The 16376-nt window shown below is 46.1% G+C and overlaps 1 long non-coding RNA gene across 1 annotated transcript in view; it reads right to left on the reverse strand.

Moving 5' to 3' along the window:
• Nucleotides 1-1904: 1904 nt before the first annotated feature.
• Nucleotides 1905-16376, reverse strand: part of LOC126986624 (uncharacterized) — a 34016-nt gene continuing 19544 nt past the window's right edge. The window contains exons 2-3 of the long non-coding RNA XR_007739843.1: nucleotides 2960-3090; nucleotides 1905-2086 (exon numbers count right to left, since the gene is read on the reverse strand). This is a non-coding gene — a long non-coding RNA (uncharacterized LOC126986624). The remainder of the gene's footprint in view (nucleotides 2087-2959; nucleotides 3091-16376) is intronic.

Genomic DNA, 16376 nt, shown 5'->3' on the forward strand with positions numbered 1-16376 from the left:
TATATGTGTCTGGGGGACATGTGTCTGTGGGGTTTGTAGACATACTGTGGGGGACATCCTGTGGGGCCTGTGAGCTGTGATGAGTGGAGAGAGAGAGAGAGAGAGAGAGAGAGAGAGAGAGAGAGAGAGAGAGAGCACTAAGTAAAGGCAACCCACATACATGCAAAACATCAACTTGGGTTATTACTAGAGTGAACCCATTTTAGCGAGTCCTGCAGGTGCTTTCCTGCCCTCTGCTCTGCCACTCAGTCCCAACACTTCCTGTCATGTGTCACCTGTAGATAACACATGAGAGGAAGGGACAGGACTGTGTGGCAGAGCAGAGGGGAGGAAAGGACCTGCAGAAGCCTACCCCACAATGGACTGACTAAAATGGTTTCACTCTACCACTACTAATAGTATTACCGCCATTTCTGCTGCTGCTGTTACTACTGCTTCTACTACTACTGTTATTTATGCTACTACTACTACCACTATAACAGCTTCTTCTACTACCATGACCATATATATACAAGTAATTCATCTCTTTTCAGGTGCATAAAAAGACATCTGGCTCTGTAAATGAAAATAAAAGTTATCTAATAGTTTGCGGTAATTGTTAGTAGCCTTACTTCTTGAGGAGACTTTGTTTGGGAATGTTGAAGTCCATGAGGAGAGAACAGGCAGTGTGTGCAAATGTGACAGAAGGGAGGAATGGATGGAATGGAACTGACCCAAGAGCTGGTTGCCTCGTCTTTCCTTCCCTCAGTACAGTGCATAAATAGTTCATTAATATAGCCCACTGCTTTGCCTGCCTACTCAAACAGAGAGAGGTCAATGAAGGCAAGCTCTTTCCTCATGTCAGGCGGTGGAGTCATCAGTCAGCTCCTCCATGCTTTCCTCTTCCACAGCAAGGACCTGAAAAATTGGTCATCTCATCACGAGTTGGAAAATACCTAAAACTGCATAGATTCTACATAAAGGAAAGAACAGAAAGGGGGGACAAGCTGTGCACTTTTTTTCCATTAAAGGAGGAAGTGCAGGCAAACATATATTCAAAGCATTACTCATACAGATAATGGTCAGATTAGGCGGAGAGGTGTCTTGGTACTCCCTCTTCAAAGCGTACGTCATAGGAAGGTGTTGGCTACACAGGCAAAGGAAGGCCGCCCCAGTAAGTACTCAGTACAGCCACTCTACACAGCAAAGGGATATTTTTTTAGGTGCAGGAGATGGCCAGGCCGGGCATTGCTTCCGCCACTGCTGGAGGACAGCCGCGCACCTGGCCAAAGCAACCAAATGTCACTCTGTATGCAACAACATGAACGCACACACACAAGAAAATGAAGATATGAACAGAGAGATTGAGCCAATGAGCACACACACACACACACACACACACACACACACACACACACACACACACACACACACACACACACACACACACACACACACACATATACATATGCACTCTGAGTACTCGAGGAGACAGCTGCACATCACCCACCTGCTTCCAGTGTAGTCAAAGGGTAACTGAAGGAGCGCAGCTCAGTGCGTGCACATCAGGGTCACCTCTTCCGCTGCTAGAAGAATGGTGGTGGTTGGGGCTGTATAAGGTGAAGCTCCACGTACACGCATATGTTCTCATGCCTATGCAACAATATTAATGCTGTTGGAAATATATGAATGCATTATTCAAGCCAAAGAGTCCATCTGAAAAATACAAAAAAAATAGCAATGGAGTCTGTGGCCTGAGAGGGGTGGGGTTTCCTGTGATGATCTCTTCTTTTTTCCTTTCTGGCTGTCTTCTGAGTGGGGTAGCATTCTCCTGACCTGGGCACAGAGGATGACCAGTTTGCAACACATCCAACACAGGACATTTAGTTTTACATTCTTTATGAGGACACAAAATCACAACCTTTTTCTTTCATCATCAGTGAAATATGGAGGCAGGGAGGAGGTTGTTCAGCTTCCATGTCGGCGGTGCTGGAGCTGAAACACTCTCTGTCCTCTACAGTCATGGCAGCTTTCAGGGCCTCCAAGTTCTCTTCAGGCTTTTTTGATCGCTGGTGATTCTCCATTGTAGAGGACGTGAGGATTTTCACTGAGAAAAATGTTAGGTGTGAGGGTATAGATGTCTGGAAGAAAGTAAACACAGCAGGGAGGGACTTTTTAGATAAAGGAAAATATTTATATCCTAAACTGTAATGTAAGAGCAGTTATATGAGTTATGTGCCTCTGTGATGCAGTGGCTGGCGTGCCTAGCTGCACATACAGAGGCTGAGGTTTGAACCCCTGCCCAGGTAGGCAGCACACAGCTAACCCAACTGTTCATCCTTGTTTTGGAGCTGGTGGATAAATGGGTACCTGGGGAAACCTGGGGAAGGCACACTGTGGTAACCTGGATGTCACACTGGCCCTGTGTCAAAGGATAATGGGCTCCCACCCATTTAGAGACAGGAGCCTACAAGTGTGGTCCACAGGGAGGGGAGGGTGGCACAGACTACATGCAGCAGAGGTGGGAGGGAGGGAAGGGGGGTAAATGTAGCAAAACAGGTGTTTATGAACAGGGAAAACTAGAAACTCTTTTAGCAAAGTCTCCCCCTTCAATGGCACTCCTAGAGAAAGCAGGGCACGAGAGCTCCAATGAGTCAACTGGGACAGTGCCCAGGGCAATGGGTGCCCCTGCTGTCCCGTCATTTACAATGGCAATGAGTACAATCATTTGTTTCTTAGAACAAGTGATTTCTCTGTCAGTCAGGGTTCAAGGTCGTCAAGATAAAGAACTTATAGGAATAAATGAGTGACTATTTTAGTATGAAAGTGTCCTAAAAGTCATTCCCTTATTAAAGGAAGTTGTGGAGAAGTATTGTAAACTAAATGTGAAATGATTGCTTATGATCAGAAGAAAACATTACTCACGAGTTCCATAGCTGCCACACTCCCGGGAACACTGCAGGGCGGCGCCCACACTCACCTTGTGCTCCAGCCACCGCCTGTCTCTTGCAGACATAAGACACAAGCCTCCCGGATGTCACACTCCTCAGCCCAGCGGAAGTCCACGGAGGAACAGTGACCTGACTAACAGGCATAAACCCTGCCCACATCCTGGAAGAGAAGCTCCGTGTTACACAAGGTTTGCACACTCATGAGCCTCGCCGGGCCTTGGGGTCCACTGTGCCAGCTTGTTACAGGGAGAGCAAAAGTTTACAAACATTTATTTATGATGATTATACATAAGAATGAACAAAGGCAACTTAGATAGCCATTACATACGTGTTGGCCATGTGGGTGAGGTATATTTTATAACTACTGGTTTGCTGACAAGATTTTATCCCTATTTTTAATACAATGTAAATTGTTAGGGTACAAGAGAATCAGGATACTGAATGCATCTTTATACAATAATCCTCGAATTACAGCATATGCGACTTACGGCCACCAACACTTATAAGCAGGCCAAAAACAGTAATACTTGGTTAAGCATTGAGTGTGCATTCCCAATATCCCGGTGAACCCGCCCGGCACTGTCCTCAGCCTTCCCATCTTGGTGAGCCAGGTCTGCTGATGCCAGTAAGCCTCACCTTCCTTCAGAGTTGACACCCAACACAGAGCAAACTTCCCCCTAAGGCGGACACACTATGCGATGCGGCCTGTCCGGCGGCCGAAAGTGGGCGGAGCCTCGTCGGCCGGATGAAGCATACACGCTGTGAAGCGGCCTCACGGAATATCGGGCAGCAGCCATCACTCTGAGCCCCACAGCCGCAGCGACAACAACAACGTCATGGAGCCGCTCAGCGACGTGTTATATATATATATATATATATATATATATATATATATATATATATATATATATATATATATATATATATATATATATATATATATATATATACTCAGATTTTCAGTCACCGCCGAGTGGCTTAAACTACCCATATGCTGTCCTGAAGACCACCCATCAACCCGGGCTCTAGGAGGAAGCCGTCCAAGCGAATCAAGAACGAGTTCCGGGGCAGCATGAGCCAATGCAAGATGGCGCCACTATAAACACTCGCCTGCGCCAGACCGGGCAGGGCCCACCAACAGGCCCCACCTGGCAGACGCCGCGGGCCGACCATCAGCGCCCCCCGGAAAAATGCCTACCGGCGCAATAGGCAACAACCTAAAAAAAAAAAAAATAATAAAATATATATATATATATATATATATATATATATATATATATATATATATATATATATATATATATATATATATATATATATATATATATATATATATATATACATACATTGTAGATATTCCAAGCTCTGTCCCAAGATTTACCTTATCCTATCCATCACAGACATATACTAGTAATTCATTCAATATATAACTGTACGTAACTAAACTCTCTCTCTCTCTCTCTCTCTCTCTCTCTCTCTCTCTCTCTCTCTCTCTCTCTCTCTCTCTCTCTCTCTCTCTCTCTCTCTCTCGTTGCTTCCACACCCATTTATCGTACTATAACTACAGTGATATGAATGTTTCTTTTTTTTTTCGGAATACGTTAAGTTTTCTTGAAGTATATATAGGATTAATTATGTATACATGGATCGATATTGATACGTACATATATACATATGTATGTCTGCAAGTACATATCTATTTTCTTTCATATATATTTCACAATTAATTTCTTCATAAATTAAGTTATGACTTTCAGATAGGAATGACTGCACCCTTCATTTCAGGTAAAGGAAATCAATCTTCTTCAGTTAGCGAGGAATAACTTAGTAAATGAAAATGGTTCATTAATTGAAAACAATTAAACTTTATGACTGACTTTGATATGACGATTCTAAATATATAAAAAAACAAATAATAATTATATATATATATATATATATATATATATATATATATATATATATATATATATATATATATATATATATATATATATATATAAATTATTTGTTTATTTATATATTTAGAATCGTCATATCAAAGTCAGTCAGAGAGAGAGAGAGAGAGAGAGAGAGAGAGAGAGAGAGAGAGAGAGAGAGTTTAGTTACGTACAGTTATATATAGAATGAATTACTAGTATATGTCTGTGAGTGATAGTATAAGGTAAATCTAGGGACAGAGCTTGGAATATCTAATGTTATATATATATATATATATATATATATATATATATATATATATATATATATATATATATATATATATATATATATATATATATATATATATATATATATATATATATATATATATATATATATATATATATATATATATATATATATATATATATATATAGCAGAACTCAAGGTACCCATTTCTGCTTTGAAAAGAATTTGATTAATAAGTCTCTCTCCATGTAAACGTGTTTCATTGCTTAATGTGCGGAGTTTATTTGCAACTACTTTCCCAAAAGCATCAAATCCATCTTCTTGACGAGTATCTATCAATCTTTTTTCAATGACACAAAACTTCTGCAGCTTTGTTCCACTACTGGGTTCACTCGTCACCCGCTTCCGTACGTGGCCTAGAGTGGCTGTTTCTTGGTCCTCACTCAGGTCCTCACTCTGGGCTGAAGACGACCTGCTGGATGATGGTGCGTCACCGTCATTTATCTGGAGAGAGAGAGAATTAAAAACTGAACATTGTAGAAGTAGTCGCGCCACACAACACACATTGACACTTTTACTATATCAGCTGATTGCACTGCGAGGAGGTATCTTTTTCGTACCCTATGACACTCAACAGCTGACAGGATGGGAGGAGGTACATCCTCATTTTTCGCTTCCTTGCCAAAACTATAAAAGCATTTTGTACAAAACGTCATATTTATAGGGGTCCCCCCGAACAAAATCAAGGAGGGTCCAAATTTAATAATAGCAAAGGAATGATACGATCGAGCTTTAATGGGAATGATACGTATTCAATTCATAGATAAACAAGAGGCGGGTGCGCCACAGCACCCCGGTGCGGTGGGTTGAGAAACTGCAGCATGGTGAGTTGAGACGGTGGTCATTTAAACCATTTGAGGCTGTATTTTGATTTTGTATAGAGCTCAAGCAGTAGCCAAAGCTAGTATCTGCCTACAAATATGTAACATTAAGGGTATAATCAGTGGTGTTGCTAAGGAGGGGTGCTGAGGGGGGCAAATTTGAAGGCGCCACTAGGCCTCCCACAAAAAGGGGCCCCCCAAATGATCAAGTTGAGAGCCCCCATTGTTGCCATCTTCAATAATTTTGTAGAAGTGTGAGGAGGTCCCACAAGGAGCCAAGCCTCCCCAAGCCCTCAGATCCCTATAGCTACGGGGCCCAGAGGCGTAGCTGAGGGCTGGAGGGGGGGGGGAAGTGAAGTAGTTGAAGGCGCCCCCAGAGCCCCCAACAAAGGAGCGCCCCTAAGTGGTACATTTGGGAGCACCCCTTTGTAAACATCCTCATTTACAAGAAGTGTTTGGGTGAGCCCGCGGGCCCCCTAATCTCTAGCTTATATGCCCCTGGGTATGTCATAAATATGACAATTAATGGCTCATATCAACAAAAACCATAGGGTGTTGATATTCAGTCACAGTAAATTTTCCTGCCAAAAGAATATATACCGGTAATTTACGCATTATGCTCTCATGAATTAATTTATTGATCTGAAAGTTTGATATTTGGGGTGTAATATGTTAAACATGTACTTTATTTTCAATCATTTTTAAAAGTTCACATTTAAAGCAGGCCCTTCATTGGCTCGTCACCTCAGTTGTGAGTTATGGGATGAATTAAAACAACTGCCTAAAATTTAATATGTGCATATATATTCTTCATTCATGTCAAAATCTAGTTAAGATTGCATGGAAAGCAGACTGGGAGTCACAGATTATAACCCCATTCACTCTTCGCCGAGCAAGGAGAGTTACTGCATCCAGAATGCCGAGAAATTCACAGAAGGGGGAGCTCGATGAGTCGGATAGCCTGCGGCCGAGCCACTCATCCCCCACAGGCGGCTCCATGGTGGGGGAGAACATGGCACACGCTGCACTCCCGTCTGCCTGCACTGAACTGTCAACGTAGATGTGATGGACGGCGGGGACTGACGTGGACACAGCGGCGATGGTTTCCAGAGCCAAGTGCTTCTGCAGGAGGAGAGGGGAGTCTTTGGAGGTCGGTGTAACTGTGACAGCAGGGAGGGGGACCCGATATGGTGGTAAGCCAGGAACAGCTGCCTCCTCAGGGACGTTAATGGCCAGATCACGAATGTTGTCACACACAGCATTGACGAGGCTGCGGCCACCTGGTCGAAGTTGGAGTCTGGGTGCGTCAGGATCGAGCGATGTTCTGATGGCTGCAGAGAAACGTGGAGCAAGATGGGGAGAGCGAAGACACTTGACCGAGAAATACGTCACATTGGTATAAATCCTATCTACAAGTGGAGGCAGGTCGAGCTCCGTCTGCATGTTGACTATGCGAGTGGAGAGAGGACACCCCAGGATAAACCGCATGACTCGATTCTGGAATACCTCAAGGGGTCCTAGTGCATTTCTGGGCAGATGACTTAGTGCAGGGGACAGATAGTCAACGACTGACCACAGGAACAGGATGTAAAGAGTCCTCAGCACCGGGATGGAGACACCCGTGGCATTGGTGGCAAGCCACTTGATAGGGGAGAAGCGGGGCTGCAAACGGTCAAGGAGGTCCTTCGCGATGGGATGGATCCGTTGGCGAGCGGGTATGGCTGGGGTGATCCGGACTGGTGCGCCCAGGTATGTTTACTGCGTGCAGTGAGGAATGGCATTCCCGCCCATGGTGAACGCTGATATTGCGGGAGGAGAAGATCCTGCTCTTTTCCGGGGAGATAATGAGCCCACAGGCGGTAGTAGACACATATAAATCGTGAAGAAATAGCTGAAGATCATGAGGAGAGGCCGAATGGATGCAGATGTCGTCCGCGTAACAGGTGCTAGTAGTTCCGGGGATGGCAGTGTAACGGTCCGAATGTGAGTGAACGAGAATGTGAGTAAGTCAGTGAGTAACAGAGTGAGTAAGTGTGAGTGCATGAATGAACGAGAGAATGTGAGTAAGTCGGTGAGTGACAGAGTGAGTAAGTGTGAGCGAGTGGGAGCGTGAGTGAGTGAGAGTGAATGAGTGAAAGAGTGAATGGGTGGCTGAGGAATGTAAGTGCGTAAAAGGTTATGAGAAGATAACACGGCGAGCGAATGAGCGAATATATGAACGAGTTACTGAAATCCCTCATCTCAAAGCCTCGAACCCCTCCAAGAAACCAATAACTAGTTAGTTAGATAGGTAGGGGTTTGATTGTAAAAGAATGTTCCGGAAGGGAGAGAGAGTCAGTAATGCGGGGTTAAAAGATCACGTGATGGAGGGGAGAAGCTGATGAGTAAGCGAGGAGGAGGAGGAAGAGCACCAGAAGCGGGAGAGAAGAGAGGAGACAAGCACCACTGCAGCAAGCCAGAAGCTTGGGAGACGAACACCACATGTGCACCCACGGCCTTCTGTGTGAGGCGGGCTAGTCAGGAGACGAGCAGCAGCCCTAGCAAGGAAAGGCAGCGAGTTGGAGTTGAGTGAGAGGTGTCCATCTCTCACTCAGCCCCCTGAAAAACACCCACGGCCTGCGGGGTGAGACGGACTACAGGATGGGAACTTGTATGGCGGGGTAACCTGCCCCTCGACTGTCCTGGGGGCCGAAATACCACTGCCCCAAGCTGTTCCCTACATCAAAGGGCGCCCGCCTCTTGACACCGCCCGAGCCGCTCCATCTCCACATCAAGCGGCGCCCGTCTGTCCAGCATCAGGACCGCCCATTCCCATCGTGGACGTCCCCTGCCGAGCCCGACACTCACGCCAGCTCCTCCTTCTCCGCATCCAGCAACTAGAGCTAAGCATTCTGTGTATTCCCCAAATCTCCCTTGTGCCGGTATCTATCTAGATAAGAGTCCTACAGCCTGTCAGTCATTCATTTTTTTTATTTTTATTAGTACTCCGCTAGCCTTTGCAAAAAACCAAATACATATTTATATATAACCTTGCTGAGTGTTATCATTTGGAGCCTGTTTTGCTGCTCATTTGAGATTACTGAACCATACACACATCCCCCCCCCCCCATAGTACATTATCACCATCCAGTTTCTTAACCCGTCCGCTGCGGCATAGTTTTTTAAAACATGTACCGCCAGTGCGGCGGGGTTTGAGCTATTTTTTTTTATTGCGGAAATGGAATCCTTGTGGTCCAAAACCAAAGGAAAATGGGTTCTAAGTACCTGTTGTATATGTAAAGTTTTGTGCTATAAGCGAAAACGTCTCGGAGCAAAAGAAATTGGCTGACCTGGCAACACTGGACACGTGGCCCGCGGCGTGAGTCACGAGATAGGCCTCGCCAGATGGCATCCACATACACAAAGCACAGGCAGCCTTCAGGGATGACTCTGTCAAAATTTGAGCGCTCGGGAACGCATTGGGAATATTCTATGAATATTTTAATTTGCCGACGCAAACGGTGCGTCGCCCGCAGTTTTGAGTATTTGTTTACCGACGACACTGTGTCGTCGCCCGCAGCGGACGGGTTAATGCTGTCTCAAAAAGTGGTTCCCACGGAAATCCTCCCACCTTCCATAATTAACCACACAAGTAACGCCCTTCTGGTCACAAACTTCGGAACGAGTGTTCACTTGTCCTGAGGCCTTAACATCCGGGACCAGCGCTCGACGACTGCCACGCTACCACATACCATCACCACCATAGTGGTTGTCATAAAAAGGGATGTAGCTTTAATTATTTATTTATTATTTTTTATTTTCTCTTTTCCACGCTACAGCAGGAAGAAGAGAGAGTAGACGGTGCATCAGGACATTGAAAAGAAGAGGGCTTAGAACACCACCCTGTGGGGTGCCATGCTCAAATCGTTCGCTGGAGCTGCATGCACCCCTAAAAAAAACACGCGAGGTTCTAGAACAAAGATAACCCCTTATCCACTTTAGAAGGCTTCCTCTTACACCGAAGTCCACCAGCTCGTCAAGAATATTATCCCAGTTGGCTATGTCGAAGGCACTTTTGAGATCAAGGAAGGCAACCACGCTGGTGGGGGAGAGACGGGCGTAGAGTTCTACGAGGCAGTGATGGGTACTTCGTTGTGGAAGGAAGCCATACAGACTAGGAGAGAGCTTATCCTTGAGGCGATGCATGAGTCGGGCAAGAAGGATGCGTCCAAGCACCTTACTAAAGCAGGAAGTAAGGGAGATAGGCCTGAATTTATCGGTTCCAGGCTTCGGTATGGGCACAATTATGCTAGAGGTCCAAGCAGAGGGAACGTGTCCTCGGAGGAAGCAAAGATTGAAGAGCTTTAAGAGAGGGTTACCAGGAACTTTCTGAAGGAGACGAAGCACCTGGTAATGCCGTCATCGCCGGGGCAGTGGTGTTTGTACCAGCAAGGGCACGTCGCAGTTCAGTCTCCGTTAATGGTATCTTATCCTCCTCATCCGAATTGAGCAGTGCAGCCATCAGGCGGAGGTTGCGAACGTTGTGTTGGGAGGAAAGTGCCTCTTGAATCTGCACAGGAAGATCACAAACTTGAGACTGTGCTGACCAAGTATTGATGAGGTCCTGGGCATATTCCTGTGGGCTGTGGTGGAAGGCGCTGGTGTTTTTTTTTCTTTTTTTCTTGATGGTCCTGTCTATTAAATGCCACATGGTCCGACGCTAGCCTGATGATTGATGCTGTCTGTATATTTCTGCCATGACTCGGTGTAGGCGCACTTCTGTAAGGCAGTCAGGTCGTCTCTCGCCATCTGGTACTGACGTAGACGATCCGGTGTGGGTTGTCTCTGAAAGGCGAGCCCAGCGTTAGCCTCCGACCTTTCCGCTTGGGCAGTGCGATGATCCAACGCCCAGACATGGGCTACAGGGCGACGTTGAATGTGAGGCCTGACAACATAACGGCTGTAAAAGTCACGTGTGGCCGTCACCAGGGAACTATACAAGTCGTCAGGTGAGAGGAAGGCAAAGGTGGGAAGGAGGCTTGAGATGTACGAGATGTAGGTGGGGCAGTACTTTGAAGGGGTTGTAATGCGGGTGCGGTGGTGAAGTAGTGGAGGGCGGGCCGGATAGGAGTACTGCAGACTGAGGGCAACATTGTCGGAGAAGAGTGTATACGAATGGAGTGGCAGCTGATATGGGACGCCACAAGGCCAGACGTTAGGATGTGGTCCACTGTGCCCCCACGGGCATGTGTGGCTCCACCAGTGTCCCAGCGGGTGAGGTAGTAACGGCGGATGTAGTTGAGCAGAGGCAAGCCGCTGCGGTTTGAACGGAAGAAGCATCGCCAAGAGCAGGATGACGAGCGTTAAAATCCCCCATGTAGACCATTCCACGGTCTGTAGGTGTCGGAATGGCTGGGAGATTTATCACGCCTGGGGCAGAGTACACATTGCACAGTCGGAGCTTGCATCTCCACAGTTACCTCAAAAGCTGAAAGGTTATGTCAGCGTGTAGAACAGCGGAGAAGCCTCTGTGTTATAGAGGAATGCATGTAGGCAATGAGGCCATTCCTGGCGTGGTGTACGTACGAGACGTAGCCAGAGAGCGAGGAGCCGTTTCAGGTAGAGCACCACCGACGGCTTGAATAAATATGACCTGTGGGTGATGGCGGTAGACGTAGGCCTTAAGTGCAGCGAGTTTAGAGTAGTGTCTGATACCGAAGGCATTCCATGATATAGCATGAAGCGGCATGGGATTAGCAAACTTTACCCTCATGTTTGTAGGAGCCAGAGGAGGACGGGTGGGGTGGCTGCTCTGTCGGGGAGAGCGGGCGGGGTGGTCCTAGGAGGCGGGAGGTCACCCAGCCTTTCAAGGTGGGAGGCAACAATATCAAGCTTCTCAGTGAGTACTGTGACAGAGGCGATGACAACTTGGTGTGATTCAACTAGGCTGGCAAGAGTGCTTGAAAGAGTGCATCAAAACGTGCCGAGAGAGCCGTGCAGCGTGATTCCAAAGCAGCGACAGCCTGACGAAGAGCAACGACTTCAGCAGAGTCTGCAATGGGACAGGGAGGGGAAGGCGAGGTGGCAGGTGATGGTGGTGGTGGTGGCGGCGGCGCAACACGTTGAGCTGGGGCGGGGGGGACCGCTTGGCGCAGCCATGCCAGACGTTAACCCCCGGCATATGACACCTAGGGCACTTCCATTGCGAGGCGTCAGGCGCAGGCGGGAATGAGGATTCCGACACGGAGGTGGAGCCAGCAGCGGCAGTTGTGGATCAGGTGCTATATGGGCAGGAGCGGCTAGCATGGCCGGCAGCGCACCACGCACACTTGTCCGGGGCAGAGCCGACGCCCCAGCATTTGTAGCATCACGGCTGTTCATCCTTCATCCTGCGCAGCTCACAGGGAGGAAGGCAAGGATGGAAGGAGAATTCGACAGACGGTGGAGGTTTAAGGATACTCCCGTTCTGATGGAATCGACGGGCAGTATGCACGCCTGGCAGTTTCTTGGCAAGGGAGGGGTCAGCTTCAACAGGGTAGCGAGTTATGAGGTAGGTGTGGACTTTACGGGGCCTATCGATTGAATCCTGAATGTCGAGGTATAAAGACATGAACTCGCCCCACTTGACCCTTTCAATGATGTCCGCCCGGCGCCTCGAGATGTACAAGAACCGAGAAGTAACAGCTGACATCTTCACCTCCGCCAGCTCCCGGTCGAGACGAAAAGCCTTGGTAATTTCAGCCAGCCAGCGAAGCTTCACGTCACAGTTCGGGTTTTCCTTAAAGGCCAGCTTAACGTACTCGTCCCAGGGAGCGAAGGCCGGAGCAGCAGGTACGGGCACTGAAGGGGCACTGAAGGAGCAGTCCGAGGAAGAGGGCGAGGTAGGGGGTGGTCAGATTTCAAAAGTTGAGCAGGAGCATCGCCGCGCTGTGATGTTTTGGCAGCAGGCGACGATGGTTCACTACCGGTTTCGGAGCCATGCTCCACGGGACGTTTATGGGCGGAGGCCTGAGGACGATGAGAAGGCTAGGGGTGGGCAGGTACCGGTACCGGTACCGGTATTAACGGTACCAGCTAAACGGTACGATACCGGTACCAGATTGCTCGGATTTATTTATTGGATTTATTGATAATTCTTCATGTCCGATTTTTTTTAGGTTGCTAATAAATATTGTTATTGTTATTAGACTATGATCGAGTACATCCATAATAACTATACATGCTATTTTTTTATCGAAAAAATAAATATCCACTTCATTAAGAGAGAGAGAGAGAGAGAGAGAGAGAGAGAGAGAGAGAGAGAGAGAGAGAGAGAGAGAGAGAGAGAGAGAGAGAGAGAGAGAGAGAGAGATCACCACTCAGTGAGTGGATATCTCAGATATAGTATTGATCATAGTCTAATAACAATAACTAAATTTATTAGCAACCTAAAAAAGAAAAAGAATCGGACATCAATAATTATCCAGTAACTCCAATAAATAAATAAAATAATAAAATAATGGAAACGGGAGCTGCGATGGAAACGGAAAGCAGGACAAAATGGTGGGAACTTGGGGAGACGGTCAGCTAGGCACTGACTCGGCGTCTCCACACAGGGTCCATACCGCGTGATACCACATGGAGGCGGGCGAGCGCCGAGCGTCACTATGATCCAAACGGTACCGGTACTAGCGGGAATGCTCAGTACCGAGTGATCATGACGCTTCCCGGCACCCGAGTGATCATGAGGCTTCGCGGCACCAGGTAGCGGAACCGGGTGCCGCGAAGCCTCATGATCACTCGGGTGCCGGGAAGCGTCATGATCACTCGGCACTGAGCATTGCCGCTAGTACCGGAACCGTTTGGATCTTAAGTGACGCTCGGCGCTCGCCCGCCTCCATGTGGTATCACGGTGAGTCACTGCCTCGCTGACCGTCTCCCCAAGTTCCCACCATTTTGCCCTGCTCTTCGTTTCCATCACAGCTCCCGTTTCCATTATTTTATTATTTTATTTATTTATTGGAGTTACTGGATAATTCTTGATGTTCGATTCTTTTTCTTTTTTAGGTTGCTAATAAATATTGTTATTGTTATTAGACTATGATCGAGTACATCCATAATAACTATACATGCTATTTTTTTTATAAAAAAAAAATATTCACTTCATTCAGAGAGAGAGAGAGAGAGAGAGAGAGAGAGAGAGAGAGAGAGAGAGAGAGAGAGAGAGAGAGAGAGAGTTTATTTACAGGAAATTTATTTGGGATTTTCATCAGAAGTCATTAAGATGACAAAAATACTCCTTCGGGTACCGGTACCGGTACTAACGGTACCTGAGTTTTCGGTACCGGTACTACTGGTACTCAAATTAACGGCACATGCCCATCCCTAGAGAAGGCCCCACAGGATCAGATCCATGTTGACCAAAGGGTGAGAGAGGAGGCCAGTGATCCTCGGTGTGTTCCTCGTCGTCACTCATGTAAAGATCATCCAGCACATCACCGATCGAGCCTGGTGGTCCTGAGTACTCCATGGCGCCCGAGTAAGAGGCGTCACAGGAGTGACCTCACAGGGGGAGTGACGTATCCATGGCGCCACACGCCTCCCACTGCGCATGCGCAGACCTGAGGGACGCCGGGCGGGGGGGCTTGTGCCAGGTGCCCGAATTTTTAAACTGAGCAACAGACTAAGTCCAAAAACACTCAGCCATTCTAAGACACTGTGAGGACGACTGGGTCTTACTCTAGCTCAGGGCACGGATTGGAAGGCGGCAGCTTGCTAGGACTTGAGAAAATCAGCAAAATCTGCAGAGCTTGTACAGCCCGTTGTTTGCACCAGCGAGAAAGAGCAGTTCAGAGAGAGAGAGAGAGTTTTCCTGGCTATATCCCATAGTTATACCATATGCTCATGTTAAAGCGAGTCTATAGCATGATGTATACTGAACCTACTTTATTACAGTAACATAGTAAATAGTGTATAGAAAAATTATCATGATTGTGTTTTCCGTCTTTATGTTGAACTTCTATACTGATGAAACTAACAAAGATACTCACAAAAAAAAAAGTTTTTATTGATTGACTTAAATCATAGTTTTATTGATTGGTTTAAGTCATGATTTTATTGATAGGTTTAATATAATGGTTTTATTGATTGTTTTAAAATGTGGTTTAAACTGCCAACAATGGACTTTAAACTCACTCCTCCCTGTTGGGTGTGGTTCAAAAGTATTTAAATGCCTACTGCTGTATGTAGAACCTGTGGTATTGAGGAATGATGTGGTTATACCTGTCCTCCAATATGAATTAGTTATGTTGTAATTTTTTGTGCAGCAATGAATTAAGTGTTATCCTGTCTTAAATCACCCCACCCGACTCTACATAGGAAAACGTATTGCAGTTCGTTCCTTTGTTTTACTTCCTATAGTGTTGTAATTTCACTGTTATTGTAGTATAATTTCATTACTAGAATCTATCTAATTATGATACTTTTTTCTCCTCAGTTCCCTGAGTCAGAAGAGGAATGGCTCAACATAGCAAAGGACTACTTGCAGCTGTGGCATTTTCCTCATTGTCTCAGTGCAGTGGATGGCAAGCATGTTAAAATCACTCCTCCCCATGATGCTGTATCCTTTTTCTTCAATTATAAGGAATTTCATAGTTTAGTTCTTCTGGCAGTGGTTAATGCAAAATATGAATTTATAATGTGTGACTTTGGAACCAATGGAAGAATATCAGATGGAGGAGTGATTGAAAATACTAAGTTTGGTGAGAGGTTAAACAATAATTCCTTACAAATACCACCTGCTGATGATGTTCTTCCCTTTCCTACACCATTACCATGTCTTTGTTAGGGACGAGGCTTCTGCACTTAGAGAAAATTTTCTCAAGCCATACACCCAAAGAAAACTAAACGAGGAAAGAACATTTTTCAACAAGCGGTTGTCTCGTGCTCGACGTGTTGTTGAAAATACATTTGGCATTTTGTGTTCAAAATTTCGCATCTTTGATTCTCCGATAAATCTCAAACCTGAAAATATTGATTCTGTCGTGATTGCCTCCTGTGTTCTACATAACTTTTTACGTCGTAATACCAACAACATGAGGCATGAGGCACCTTATATTGTGCTAGATGATGAAGTGAGAATGCAGGAAGTTTTGCCGATTGCAGAACTCGAGAGAGGCCACAACAGAAGATGGTGTGAAGAAGCAGAAAGAGTGAGGGATATCTTCATGGAATACTTCAGTGGAGATGGAGAATTACCAGGTCAGAAGGATAAGATATGCAAATAAGATGGTGACAGGTGTGTGTGTGTGTGTGTGTGTGTGTGTGTGTGTGTGTGTGTGTGTGTGTGTGTGTGTGTGTGTGTGTGTGTTTAGATTGGCATCAGAAATGGATATATTGTCTAATGATAATATATATTATGACATTTTGAGGGTTA

Source organism: Eriocheir sinensis, chromosome 6 (assembly GCF_024679095.1).
Source record: "Eriocheir sinensis breed Jianghai 21 chromosome 6, ASM2467909v1, whole genome shotgun sequence".
Lineage (NCBI taxonomy): Eukaryota > Metazoa > Arthropoda > Malacostraca > Decapoda > Varunidae > Eriocheir > Eriocheir sinensis.